Here is a 14,138-nt window from a genome sequence, read left to right as displayed (position 1 = left end):
GTAATCTCTACCCCCAATGTGGGGCTTGAATTTACAACCCGGAGATCAAGAGTTGTATGCTCTACCTACTGAGCCATACAGCCCCCTCCTGTTGTTTTTGCATTAGTGTATGCTTTCTGGGAAAATTCAAATGGTAGCAACGTGTAAAAAAAGACAGAAATGAGCAACAAACAAAGAGAACAATTTACCTTTCGCTCCATCTTCCCATGGTGAGCTCCATTAGCAGTTTGTATGCCCTTTATGACTTTTTCTAATTCCTTCAAGAAGTGTAGAAGTGTTTTATTAATTAATATGTTAATTAATTAGTAGGCTCCACACCCAGTGTGGAGCCCAATGTGGGGCTTGAACTCTTGAGCCTGAGATCAATACCTGAGCTGAGACCCAAGAGTCAGATGCTTAACCGACCAAGTCATCCAGGTGTCCCTCAAGCATAGTTTTGTTCTGTTTTTAAAAAATGGGATGTTGTACACATATAGTCCTGCAGATTTTGCCTTTTCCCCAGAAATTTACCAGTAGCATTTTCTACTTAGAAATCTACTTCTTAAAAAAAAAAAAACAAACAACAAAAAAAGGAAATCTACTTCTTTTACTTCATGATATCCCATGAATTTTTTTTCTATAATTTTAAGGGTGTATTGTTTTTTTTTTTGTTTTTGTTTTTTGTTTTTGTTTTTTTTTGTTTTTTTGTTTTTTTTTGTTTTTTTTGGTGCCCTCTCTGAGGCACGAGGGTGTATTGTTTATTTAATGAATCTGTTCTCTATTAGTGGCTATTTAAGTTGGTTCCAGTTTTTCGGTCATACAGGTAATGCTCCAGTGAATATCCTATTGCATTTCCATGAGTTTTTCTATAGGTTGGATCCTTAAAACTGTCATTTCAATCTACCTTGACTTCTGCTCTGTCTCATAAATAATGCATTTAAACCTGCACATTCAACAAAGCCACATTGGTGGTATCAAGAAGCTGATCCTCCTCAGCCCTCTCAGTCAGGTGCCTCTCTTCTGGAAAAATGTCCTCCTACGCTGAAACCTTGGAAACCCTTTCCATGCCCCAATTGTGGAGAAGCTCAGAACTTTTGTCATTTTAAGGAGCGACTACCCAGGCGATGGTGGCAGCAGCTGTGGAATGCAGGCGTTTTGTAGCAGGTGCAATCGCTCCCTGGATAAATGCTGGCCAGTCAGCCTTATATCTCCTTTTCTTGAGGTTTCTCCACTGCCCCATCTTACTCCTCAGCTTCCTCTCCAGCCTCCCTGCTTTTTCGGTTGCAGAGACCTGGGTGTCTGTGGGAGCCCCCCTGTGCTTTGTGCATCCGTGTGTGGCTCGGACTCATCTTTGTGTATGGGGATGGTTGTCTCGCAGGGCAACTATCAGGGAGAGGTGGAAAGCACTGCTGTGAGTTACAAGAAGGAGGTTTTCCCTTGAGGTCTTAATGGGATCTGTAATTTCTCCTGTATCATTTACAGATGATCTGGTAGGTTGACTTACTGGTGAAACTAATTTTAGGATCTGTCTTGAGGTGCCCTCAAATGCAGGTATGCAATTACTTAGCTTGGGTGGCGTAAGGATTATTCCATCTAAGTAAAATTTCCAAGATGGCTGCATCCCTTTAAGCCATAGGATCCTATTATTTTAACTATCTTTGTTGCAATCTCATTAAAACCAATGATATGTCTGCTTGCCTTCATGACTGGGCATTTCTTTTGGTGACTCAGTCACCATTGCGCATCTCGATTGTACAACTGTGCCTTTCCAGGCCGCTGGGGTGACGATGAGTGTTTTACTTCCTCGGTGCCTTCAGAGTGCTGACCTGACTTCAGTGCATCAGGTTTCATTCTTGATGATTTCAATTTGTGTTATCTGACAGCTATTGTTACTTGATTCTGGCATCGTCCCTACCTCCATCAGTCACCCCTTTTAAATTTGCTGTGTCTACCTTGGGAACAGATGTCCTCAAACTTTTCTAACTTTTAAAAACATTTTTTAAAATTTAAATTCAATTTGCCAACATATAGTGTAACTCCCAGTGCTCATCCCATCAGGTAGCTCTCCTTAGTGCCCATCACCCAGTTACCCCATCCCCAGCCTCCTCCCCTTCTACAACCCTTTGTTTGTTTCCCAGAGTTAGGAGTCTCTCATGGTTTGTCTTCCTGTCTAATTTTTCCCCACTCAGTAATTCCCTCCTTTCCCTTGTAATGTCCTCAAACTTTTGTACATGCAGGTACACCCTTGTAAGAACACATTCGAAGTAGCCACAGTTATGATTAGGCTGCAGAATCCCCCAGTTAATAAAAGACAGTTTTGTGCATGGATTTATGGCATATATTTGATGCAACTCTGGTAGAGTGACAAATGCACCAGACTTGTGTTTGAGGCTGGGCTCAAGAGTTGTGTTACCCTAGGCAAGATGCAACTTCTGTTTTACTTGCAGGCTACTGCACAGATGAAGTAAGATTCGGTGAAAACCATAAATCATGACCCAAGTGGAAGGTATTGATGATCGTATTTAAATTACTTTCTCTCTTGGCTGCTTCTAGGACTTTGTTCTGTCTCTAATAACTTCCGAGGGACCTAGAGATCTGGAAGAGGTTCAGAGGGCAACCAAGATTGTAAGAATTTAGGGACATATGATTCATGAGTTTCTTCCTTTAATCTTCTCTAATGAGCATATTAGATACAGAGATGTGGGAAGACGTTCTGTCCATATACCACCTATGCAGTAATATCTCATTTATCTAACCATAGCCATTCAGGAGAAAGTCAGAAGGTAAGCCTAGAAGCAGGCAAGAAAGAGAGTGATTTTATTTTTTAAAAGATTTTATTTATTTATTCATGAGAGACACATAGAGAGGGGGCGGTGGGCGGAGAAGCAGGCTCTTTGCAGGGAGCCCGACACGGGACTTGATCCAGGGTCTCCAGGATCACTCCCTGGGCCGATAGTGGCGCTAGACTACTGAGCCACCAGGGCTGCCCAGAGAGTGATTTTTAAACGTAATAATCGGGATCCCTGGGTGGCGCAGCAGTTTGGCGCCTGCCTTTGGCCCAGGGTGCGATCCTGGAGACCCGGGATCAAATCCCACGTCGGGCTCCCGGTGCATGGAGCCTGCTTCTCCCTCTGCCTGTGTCTCTGCCTCTCTCTCTCTCTCTCTGTGTGACTATCATAAATAAATAAAAAATTAAAAAATAAAAATAAAAAATACACACAAAAAAAACGTAATAATCATCAATATGTTACACTTGAGTCATGACTTATGGTTTTCACCAAATCTCACTTCATCTGCACAGTAGCCTGGAAATAAACCATCCCTGTGCTTGCCTAGCGTCATGCAGCTACTGAGCCCTCCCTCAAACACAGGTCTGGTGCACTTGTCACTCTACCAGAGCTGTCAAAGATTTTTTTTTTTTTTATTATTTATGATAGTCACACAGAGAGAGAGAGAGAGAGGCAGAGACCCAGGCAGAGGGAGAAGCAGACTCCCTGCAGAGAGCTGGTTGAGGGACTTGATCCCAGGACCCTGGGATCATGACCTGAGCCAAAGGCATACTATACTCAACCACTGGTTGAGGTACCCCTCTACCAGAGTTGTCAAATATATGCCAACAACTTATACACAAAGTGAGGACTGAGGCTAAATCTTTGAATGTAGCAAGAGAAGGGATTTAATACAGAACATTCATTCAAACAGAGAACACTTAGGGCACACTGTGCTAGGTATACCACATAGTGCTTGGAAGCAAAGAAGAAATATATGACCCTTGCCATCCATAGTTGAGGAGGGAGACAGATAGGTTGACAAATAATTGTCATGCAATATAATGAGTGTGGTGATAGTGGCACCATAGGAGCAGGACAACTTTCTTCCTGTGGGGAAAGAGAGCTTAGGAAGACATCACAGAGACCATGATGTCTAAACTGAATCTTGGAAAGGTATATAGCTGTCTCCTACAACACTTTTCACAGAAGGAACTGTATGTGAAAAGGTGTGGAGGTGCAAAAAGACATGGAATGTTCAGGGAATTCCAGGCAGTTGGAATGGCTGGAATGTGGGGTAGGAGAGGGTGAGAAGGTAGAGACTGGAAATGTAGCCCAGGGCCAGCTCCAGGACAGATTTATACATTGTCTAAATAGGTTAGAGTTTATCTGGAAACTGTTGAATGTAACTGGGGAAGCAAAATCAGATTTGCTTGGAAGAAGGACTCTGGTGGCCACATGGAATGTTTTTGGCAAGCGTGAGAGTCAGAAGGTAAGCAGGCTGGTTTAGGGAACTGAAACTTGAGTCCATATGAAGGATAGTGAAGCCTGCACTGTGGGCAAGGCCTTTGGACTAGAGATGAGGGAATAGATAAAGAAATCGTTAAAAGGTGGAATTTCTAGAACTTCTGGATAGGACTGTGTGTGTTGGGAAGCACTCAGAGGGAATGCTAAGGGTTCAGGCTTGCACAGGTGGGCAGTGATGGGGCCTGAGTGATGAGCAGGGGGACATCTGGGGCTTCTGCTGGGCTGCTTACATGGCCCTTCCAAGAGCTTTTCCTGCCTTGGATCATCATGACCCAGAGTCAGTCATTTTCCCATCAACTGAGTCCTACTTATCTGAAAAAGAAACTGATGAAGGAAAAAAAAAGAAAAAGAAACTGATGTGTAAAAGAAGATTCCAGCCTATGAACGTTGATAGTGAGCATCCATGTGTAATTTCTAATGACCAGAAGGCATGTGTATTCACTGTCAAGACTTCCTAATACCATACTCCCTGGGAAACCCATCAAATCATCAGGGAATTGCTTGCAGGGCATAGAATCAGAAGAAAGGAAGAAAGGTTTTTTTTTTTTTTTTTTTTAAGATTTTATTTATTTATTAGAGACAGAGAGAGAGAGAGAGAGAGAGAGAGAGAGAGGCAGAGACACAGGCAGAGGGAGAAGCAGGCTCCATGCAGGGAGCCGGACGTGGGACTCGATCCCCCGACTCCAGGATCACACCCTGGGCTGCAGGCGGCGCTAAACTGCTGCGCTACCGGGGCTGCCCAGGAAGAAAGTTTTGACCACTGGAGAAGAACTTACTGAACGTGATGGGCTCTATAAAATATGGAGCTGAGAGGTAGAGTAGGGAACTCATGATGTGGTAGTGGAGACAGGCAAAAAGTAGTCAAACTTACTATATATATATAGTCAGGGCTGGGAGCGGGTGGAGGGCGTCTTACTCAGGAGATGCCTGCACTCAGCACTGAAGGATGAGATGGAGTCAAGGCGTGATTGAAGTGCGCACTCACCGTGGCCTGCAAAGTCTGCTGCATCTGACTTCTCTCAGACCTCCCTCATCCTCACTCTGTTCCACCTCCACCAGCCCTCTTGCTTTTCCTCTGGATTGCCTGGCCTGTTCCTGCCTCAGGGGTTTTGTACTTTATCCTTCCTTCTGCTGGGAAGGCTCTTTCCCCAGACACCATCAGAGCGTATCCCCCTAGTCCATTCATGTCTGTATAGATATTATCTCACCAGAGACTTAGCCTATCTAAGGCAGTCACTTGTAGTTTCCCATCCTGTTTTGTTTTCCTTTATAGCACTTGTCACCACCTCACATTAATTATTTACTTGTTTGTTGTCTGTCTTTCCCTCTAGAGTATAAACAACACAAAGTAAGCACTTTGTTTTGCTCACTGCTGAATCTCCACCTAGAACAGTGCCTGGCATCTGCTAGGTACTCAATAAATATGTTGAATGAAGGAGGGGCAAGGACATTCTAGGCACAGGGAAAGGCAACGTAAAGCACAAAGGTGAGAAAAAGTATGGGCTGTGGGGTTTGTGGGGCGATTGTGGGGTGTGAGGGGACAAAGGGAGGCAGGGGGCTAGAGCCCGCGGCAAATGTTCCTAGGAGTTTAGAGTTTACCCTAAAGCATATGAGGAGCCACAGAGGGTTTTAAGCAGGGGAACAGCGTAGCTGGGGTGGGACATAGGAGCAAGGCTGGTGGCAGAGACGCAGATTAGGAAGCTCTTGGGATCCCTGGGTGGCGCAGCGGTTTGGCGCCTGCCTTTGGCCCAGGGCGCGATCCTGGAGACCCGGGATCGAATCCCACATCGGGCTCCCGGTGCATGGAGCCTGCTTCTCCCTCTGTCTGTGTCTCTGCCTCTCTCTCTCTCTCTGTAACTATCATAAATAAATAAAAAAAATAAAATAAAATAAAAAAAAAGGAAGCTCTTGTGGCAATCCAGGCAGGACACGACAGAAGCCTGAATGAGGGCAGTGGCAGTGGGGGGTGTGGCTTACTTAGGAGATGATGTCTCCAGGAAAGGACAGATAGGAGAGCAATTTAGAAGGTATAATCAATATAACCATTAAGACTCATTGGAATATCTGGTGTAAGAGAGAGGTAGGTGATGAGGAAAACATTCACCAGCCTGTAAATTCTGTGCCAGAAGGTCTAAGCCTGTCTTATGATCCACTGTATCCCCAGCATAGAAACAAAAAGAGTAGCTTAGCGGTTTGGCGCCTGCCTTTGGCCCAGGGCGCGATCCTGGAGACCCGGGATCGAATCCCATGTCGGGCTCCTGATGCATGGAGCCTGCTTCTCCCTCTGCCTCTCTTTCTCTCTCTCTCTCTCTCTGTGTGTGTGTGTGTGTGTGTGTGTGACTATCATTTAAAAAAAAAAACAATCATCCTAAAATTATTTAAAAAAAAAAAAAAGAGTAGCTTGCTAAAGATTGCTTGAATGAAAAGCTGAGGTTTCTGGTTTGGGCAGTTGGTAGGTGGGGGCATCATTTATGGGGATGGGGAGGATGGAATCATGTTGAATTTGAAATGTATTTGTAGGGGGACGCCCAGCTCAGTGGTTGAGCATCTGCCTTTTGCTAGGGGCATGGTCTGGGGTCCCGGGTTCAAGTCCCACATCAGGTTCCCTGTAAGGAGCCTGCTTCTCCCTCTGCCTATGTCTCTGGCTCTTTCTCTGTGTCTCTCATGAATAAATAAAAATCTTAAAAAAAAAAAGTTTATAGGATAGTAGGTGGACTTGGAGCTCAGATGGGCAGGAGATTGGCAAGTGCATTATAAATATCTGTCGAATGTTCATTTTCTCAGCACTAGTCATCATCTTTATGGAGCTCTTGGGTGTGTGTGTGTATGTGTGTGTGTGTGTGTGCGCGCGCGTGTGCATGAGCGTGTTGGGCAGGGGGCAGGATGGGCAGCCCAATACAAGATTACAATGGATTGTGATGAGTGTTGTGATTTCTGAGGTGCAGGGAGCCACAAGGGGAAACCCATGCTAGCCTAGGAGTTTAGAGACTTTCCATAAGGAAGTTTGACACTTGAATGATGAATTAACCCAGTAGAGAGGGCAGAGGAGCATCTCAGGCAGCAAGAACAGAATGTATGAAAACTCAAAGACAAAGAAGGACATTTTTGAGACTTCTTTTAATAAAGGAGTTCAGGGTGGGCTGCAGTATTGAGTTTAAGGTAGGAAATGTTGAGAGCTGGCCTGTAGCGGTAGGTGGACTTGGTAGGATAGGTTGTTCAGGGCTTAATTAATTGATTAGTTAAAAAGATTTTATTTATTTATCCATGAGAGACCTAGAGAGGCAGAGACATAGGCAGAGAGAGAAGCAGGCTCTGTGCAGGGAGCCCGATGTGGGACTCGATCCCAGAACTCCACGATCACACCCTGAGCCAAAAGTAGACACTCTACTGCTGATCCACCTAGACGTACCATGTTCAGGGCTTTATAAACTGTTCTAATTATTATTGTTATATAACAAATCACTTAAAATTTAGTGGCGTAGACTAACAGCCATTTCATTCATTTATTTTTAAAGATTTTATTTGAGAGAAAGAATAAGCAGCAGGATGGGGAGGGGCAGAGGGAGAAAGAGACACAGACTCCTTGCAAAGCAGGGAGCCCAACATTGGGCTTGATCCCAGGACCCCAAGATCATAACCTGAGCTGAAGACAGATGCTTAACTGAGTCACCCAAGTGCCCCTATTCATTCATTTTTAAAGTAATTTCCACATCCAATGTGGGGCTTGAACTCACAACCTCAAGATTAGGAGTCCGTTCTACTGGCTGAGCCAGCCAGGTGTCTCACAGCCATTTTATTCTTTTATGGTTTCTGTAGCTCAGGAATTTGGAAAGGGCTATGTGGGGCAGTGCTGGCTGAGGGCCTCATGTGGTTGTAGTCAGATGGTGGCAGGAGCTAGAACAAGAGAGTGCTGAAGAAGATGGGGCCTAGCTGGGCATCTTTTTCTCTTCAAGTTGTGCTAGATGGGTCTTTCCATGTAGTCTCTCCATATGGACCATGTTGAGTTTCCTCACCTAATGGCAGCCCCAGAGCAATCAAACTGTTTATTTGGCAGCTGAAGACTTTAAGATTGTCAGCAACCAACCAAAGGAAAAGCTGTGTTGCCTTTTATGACCTAACCTCTGAAATCACAGGGCATCTTCCTGCTGTACTCTATAGGTAGAAACATTCATAGGAGACTATCTATTCTTAAGAGAAGAGGCACAGACCCTACCTCTGGATGGTCAGAATGTTAAAGTCACATTGTATAAAAAGTATATGGGTTGGCAGATATTGTTGAGACATATTTGGAAAATATAGTCTGTTGCACAAACCAAATTAAGGAGTTTGGTGGGCTTTCTCCTAAGACAGTGAAAAACCTCTTAAGGCAGTGACTTGTGTCATTTGTGATTTAGATCTTAGAATTTGTGATTTTTAGAAAGATTACTTGGACTTCAGTTTGCAGAACTGAAAGCAGGGAGACCAGTTAGGAAGCTCTTGCCATGATCTCAGTGAGTGATGATGGTGACTTGGACTAAAGTTATGGGTGGAGAGATGAGAAGATTGGTTTAAGACTTGGACACTGATTAGATATGAATAGAGGTTGAGCAGGATAAGATGGGCAGGTTTCTGGCTCAGGCACCTGGGTGGATGGTGATGCCAGTTACTTACAGGGAGTTAGACTAAGGGAGCAGTAGGTTCAGAGAAATTGATAGGATAGGTTTAGGATAGGTTGAGTTTGCACCTGCTGATGTCCAGTAGGTGGTTGGGTATCCATATGTATCTGAAATCACAACAGTGGGGCTGATGATATACTTTTGGGAATAATCGGTATAGAGATGGTCATTGAAATCAGCAGATGAAATGATCTTGGGACAAGTTGTAGCAAGAGAGGAGGAAAGAACTTAGGATAGCATTCTCAGGAATGCCAACATTGAGGGATATATATTCTACAAAAAAGGAGAAGTATCTAGAGAGATAAGAGGGAAATGGGACAAGGTGAATGGAAAGAGAGCAATCTGAGAAGGAGGTGGTGGCCAACAGTGTGCAATCTGCTAAGAAGACAAGCTAGATCAGGAGGGCAGTTGCTTGGATATATCAATAGGAGGTCACTGTGACTCTGGAGGGGGAAATTTCAGGGCAGTGAGGGTAGAGTCAATTTCAGAGAGACTGTTTATTCATCCAGTGAAATCTGCCCTCATGGAGCACCCAGTGGATGGTAGAGACAGATATATTAACCATTCTATTACAGTGTGGTTAGTGTGGGAATCCCAGGGCAGGGGCAGCACACACAAGGGTGGTGGGTTTATGCTCAAAAGTAGCCTTTGTGGAGGAACTGTTAAGATAAGAAATGAAATGTCATTTGGAATTGGCAAGTAGGAGGTCAAGGAAAACTGTCTTCAGTGGAGTGGTGGAGCGGATATTAGTCAAATGGAAGGGAGAGAATGTGGATATATTTTCCAGAAGGCCGATTCTGAAGACAAGAAGGGCAGTTGTTAGAGGGAGGGATCAAGGTTGAGGGAGGAGTTTATGGGAAAGACTTAAGTCAGCCTTAGGTTGGTTTGGGGGTATATTCCTGGAAAGGATGGATGAAATATCCTTACCTGACAATAAGGTCTTCTCCCTGGTTGGAATGCTTGGGTGCCTTGAGTCAGTATTTCTCTCCCTTGAACAGTACGGAGGTCCCCTAATCCCTTTGGGAGGCAGCAATGTTTGGTGGTTAAGACCATGGTATCAGGTCAAGTTTATTAGTCTCAGGTTCCCCATCTGTAGAATGGGGTCTCTATCTTACAGAGGTGTGATCTATAGTTTTGCCATACTTTTCTCCTTTTCTGTTCACACAGTGACCATTTCTTTTCTATTTTATTTTATTTTTTATTTTTTATATTTTATTTTTTATATTTTATTTTATTTTTATTTAATTTTAATTTTAATTTTAATTTTAATTTTAATTTTAATTTATTTTATTTTATGAGAGATACCGAGAGAGGCAGAGACACAGGCAGAGGGAGAAGCAGGCTCCCTCTGGGGAACCCGAAGTGGGACTTCATCCTGGGACCCTGGGATCACACTCTGAGCTGAAGGCAGACGCTCAACCGCTGAGCCACTCAGGGGCCCCACACAGTGACCATTTCAAGAGAGCAATAGTTCTGTTCCTGTCTTGGTGGCTCACTGTCCTTTTACAGGTATAATCCTCCTTTAGAACTGGTGATGGCTACAGCCCTAGACAGACCTTGAAGTCATTTACTGATTGCTTGAGTAAGTTTTTTCTATGCATGGATGACTTTAATGAATCATTGCTGATTTCATTGTCAGGGTAATCACGTGCTGCCCTCTCTGCCAGGAACTTATCCTCCCCTCCCCCGATGCTAGCCCCTTCCTCCGTGTACTCAGTCCAGGTAACGATGGTCGATGGTCGATGGTCGTGGTGCCCACCTGCACCCCCCTGCACTGCCCCAGACTGGTTGAGGTGCCTCATGCTGACTTTCACGGTACCTAGTTCTTCGATTGTGCATGTTCATTTTCCCGTGAAGGCTGGCAACTGGATCTTTCCAGGGCCTGGAGCACAGCCGATGGCTCAGTACATACTGGCTGGCTGGCTGGCTGGCTGAATGAACGAATTTGGAGTTCTGAAGGAATCTTGCTGTCCTGTTCAGGGTACTATAAATGGTTGCTTTTCCTAACCGGAGAGGTGTGCAGATGGCCCCTCCTGAGGCTGATTATTCTGGCTTCTCAGGATTCTTTGAGGAATGCTCCAGTTTTCTGCAGCCGGAAGCCCCAACACCCCAGAGGGAGGTCCTCCTGCATCCTTGCATACAGACAGGGAGGCACGTGGTGTGCTGGAGTGTATACAAGCTTTGGAGCTGGCCCTTGACTGAGCGGCCTCAGTTTTCTCAATTATGAGAGAAAGACAGTGGGCCTACTCTGTCAGACTAAATTAGATAATATATGTAAGAATGTTGGTGACCTAACACCTTATTGTCAGTCAAAAATGGTACGTCCTGTTGCAAATTCTATTCAGTCACATGTGTCTTATTCACAGTCACATGCATCTTACTACTTTCTTTTTTTTTTTTTTTTTTTTTTTTTTTAAATTTTTTTTTATTTATTTATGATAGTCACACAGAGAGAGAGAGAGAGAGAGAGAGAGGCAGAGACAGGCAGAAGGAGAAGCAGGCTCCATGCACCGGGAGCCCGACGTGGGACTCGATCCCGGGTCTCCAGGATCGCGCCCTGGGCCAAAGGCAGGTGCCAAACCGCTGCGCCACCCAGGGATCCCTAAGAACTTTACTTTCTACATGCTGTCTTTGGATGACTTATGAGCAGTTGTAGTTTTACAGAGATCAGAAAGAAGGGCTGAGACCTTTCTTCCTCCTTGCTGGAGAGGTGGAACTTTTCTCCTGGCAGAGTCAGGGCTAGGTGTCCAGAAATCTGGCTCCACCCAAATGCTCTTTTCAGAGCCAGCCAGTGAGGGGCCTACTGTCAGCTGTGCTGGATGTTTCTGCTCCCAACTTGTCCTGCCTCCACTTGCCTGCCTTGTGATCTAGGTCCTCTGGTCTAGTTTTCCCCCTTTCTTGAGCGGAACGGTTTTCTTCCTGTGTTTTCGCAGGAGGTCTGCCCATACTGTACGGGTCAGCCAGCGGCACATGTTCAGGCTCTGCTGTGAACAGAGTGCTGGTCTTTAGGGATCACGCAGAATCTGTGTCCCTGAGGCTTGGCCCTACTGACTTGTGTGGAGCAGGTGCTTCAACAGGTGGCAGCTGGATGAATGAACAGAAGCCAGGCCTCTAGGTTCTGCGTGGCCGAGAAGGCCATTGCGTGCTTGTGGCTCTTGGGGGCTTTCGGTGGGGGGCCGGGGCCAGGTGGGAGCAGGGCACGGCGGGGGGGTGGGGGGGCAGAGGGCTTATCCAGAGGCTCCCAGAGCTACTTGGGCTGTGGAGGACTTCGGATCTCGGCGTGTTTGTCCAAGAGCTTTGGCTGTGTTGCAGCTTCTTCTTCTTCAGATGGCTGACTTCATGTACTTGTGGCTAATGAACTGGAATAGCCAGATACTGGGCCCCCAGCTGGTTTTTGCCCTTTGAACTTTCTACTTGGAAGCCAGTTACTTTCCCAGAGGAGTTTTCTCAAGAGCCACGTTAGGCTGGAGGTGAGGAAGCTTACATTTCTTTCATGTCCCATATTCATAGCAGCAAACGAGCTAGAGTTAGAGCCTTGAGTTCTTTTTGTTATGGGGTCAGTGTAGACTTTGGCACAACATTCACCAGCAGTGAGACAGTAGAGCTCTGTGGTGGTTTGATCCTCAAGGCTCTTCAGAGCTTCACCCTTGGTCTCTTCTTGTTTCTGTTCTCTTTCTCCCTGCCTCAGAGGAGGCTAAGGGGATAGCCTAAAGGAGGCTGGGGAGGGATCTAGGGACAGTGGGTCCCCACCCTGGATGGAATCACCTAGGGCTTTGGAAAAATGCTAATGGCCCTTTCCTCTCCTACCTTGTTTCCCCAAACCAGATAAATCTCAACCACTGGTTAGAAGAATGAGAATTGGCTTGGAGAATGAGAATTGGGGAAGCAGAAAAGTTGCTATTGAGGAGAACCAATGGGGGCTTTGGGAAGAAAGGCTCTCAGTTGTCACTGTACTTTAGAATTACCTGGGGGTGGGGTGCCTTGGTGGCTCAGTTGGTAAGCAGCTGGCTTAGGCTCAGGTCATGATCCTGGAGTCCTGGGATCTAGGTGCACGTTGGGCTCCCTGCTCAGCGGGGGGGCCTGCTTCTCCCTCTCCCTCTGCCCCTCGCTCTGCTCATGCTCTCTCCCCACTCTCTAAAATAAACAAACAAATACAGAATCTTTAAAAAAATTACCTGGGAAGCTTCAAGAACATGCTGATGCCTGGGCTCCACCCCAGTTGCTGACTTCATTGCCCTGGGTAGGGCCTGGGCCCTGGACTTTGTCAAGTGTGCAGCCAGGCTAGAGGAGCACTGTGTAAGTGAAGGGTTTGGGCTTGCTCTGGTCACTGTGTTTCTGTATGTGATTATTTCGTTTAGTGAGTCCTGAGGTAGCACACCCAAAGCAGGCAGATCATCAGACTCTCCTGGGAAGCCCCGTTTCCGACCTCCTGCACCAGAACTCTTTTTTTTTTTTTAATTTTTATTTATTTATTTATGATAGTCAGAGAGAGAGAGAGAGAGAGAGGCAGAGACACAGGCACAGGGAGAAGAAGCAGGCCCCATGCACCGGGAGCCCGACGTGGGATTCGACCCCGGGTCTCCAGGATCGCGCCCTGGGCCAAAGGCAGGCGCTAAACCACTGCGCCACCCAGGGATCCCCTGCACCAGAACTTCTGGGTCAGAGCCCTAAAGCAGTAGGTAACATTCCTCAGGTGATTCTGCTGCTCACTCAGGTTTGGAGTCCTGTTTCTGAGGACCTGGACTATACCTGGGCAAACCACTAAGGATCTGATTGACAAAGACTAGCCGGCTTTGAGAAGGGAGCAGATGGTGTGGTTTAATAGAAGAGGCTCCTGGTCCAGACTGCCTACTTGCTCCTTCAGAGTGGTGCAGAGCCACGGCAACATGATGACTGAGTCCAGGAGGCAGAGTAGGAGGCCTCTGATCTACTGACAGGCTTTATGCTTGGTGTGTTGTCTTGCCGGATGCTCTCATCCATGATGTCTGAGTAAGCAAAATGGTTCTGTAGCCTGAAAGGTAAAAGAATTTGAGGCCCATCTGTTGTCTGAGACATCTAATAGCACCTAGGGAGGGTGGAAGAAACAATACATCAAGGAACCCAGGAATAAAAGTGATTTTTTTAAAAAGATTTTATTTATTTGACAGAGAATGAGAGAGAGAGAGAGAGAGAAAACACACAAGCACACAAGTGGGGAAGGGCAGAGAAA

At 45.8% G+C, this 14,138-nt stretch overlaps 1 protein-coding gene across 4 annotated transcripts in view; it reads left to right on the top strand.

Moving 5' to 3' along the window:
• SLC7A7 (solute carrier family 7 member 7) overlaps positions 1-14,138 on the top strand; it is a 76,840-nt gene that overhangs the window by 45,812 nt on the left and 16,890 nt on the right. The gene's annotated exons all lie outside the window — the stretch shown is intronic.

This window comes from Canis lupus, chromosome 9 (genome assembly GCF_048164855.1).
Source record: "Canis lupus baileyi chromosome 9, mCanLup2.hap1, whole genome shotgun sequence".
NCBI lineage: Eukaryota > Metazoa > Chordata > Mammalia > Carnivora > Canidae > Canis > Canis lupus.
Note: the sequence above shows the minus strand (reverse complement) of the source record. Positions and strands in the feature narration are given on the sequence as shown.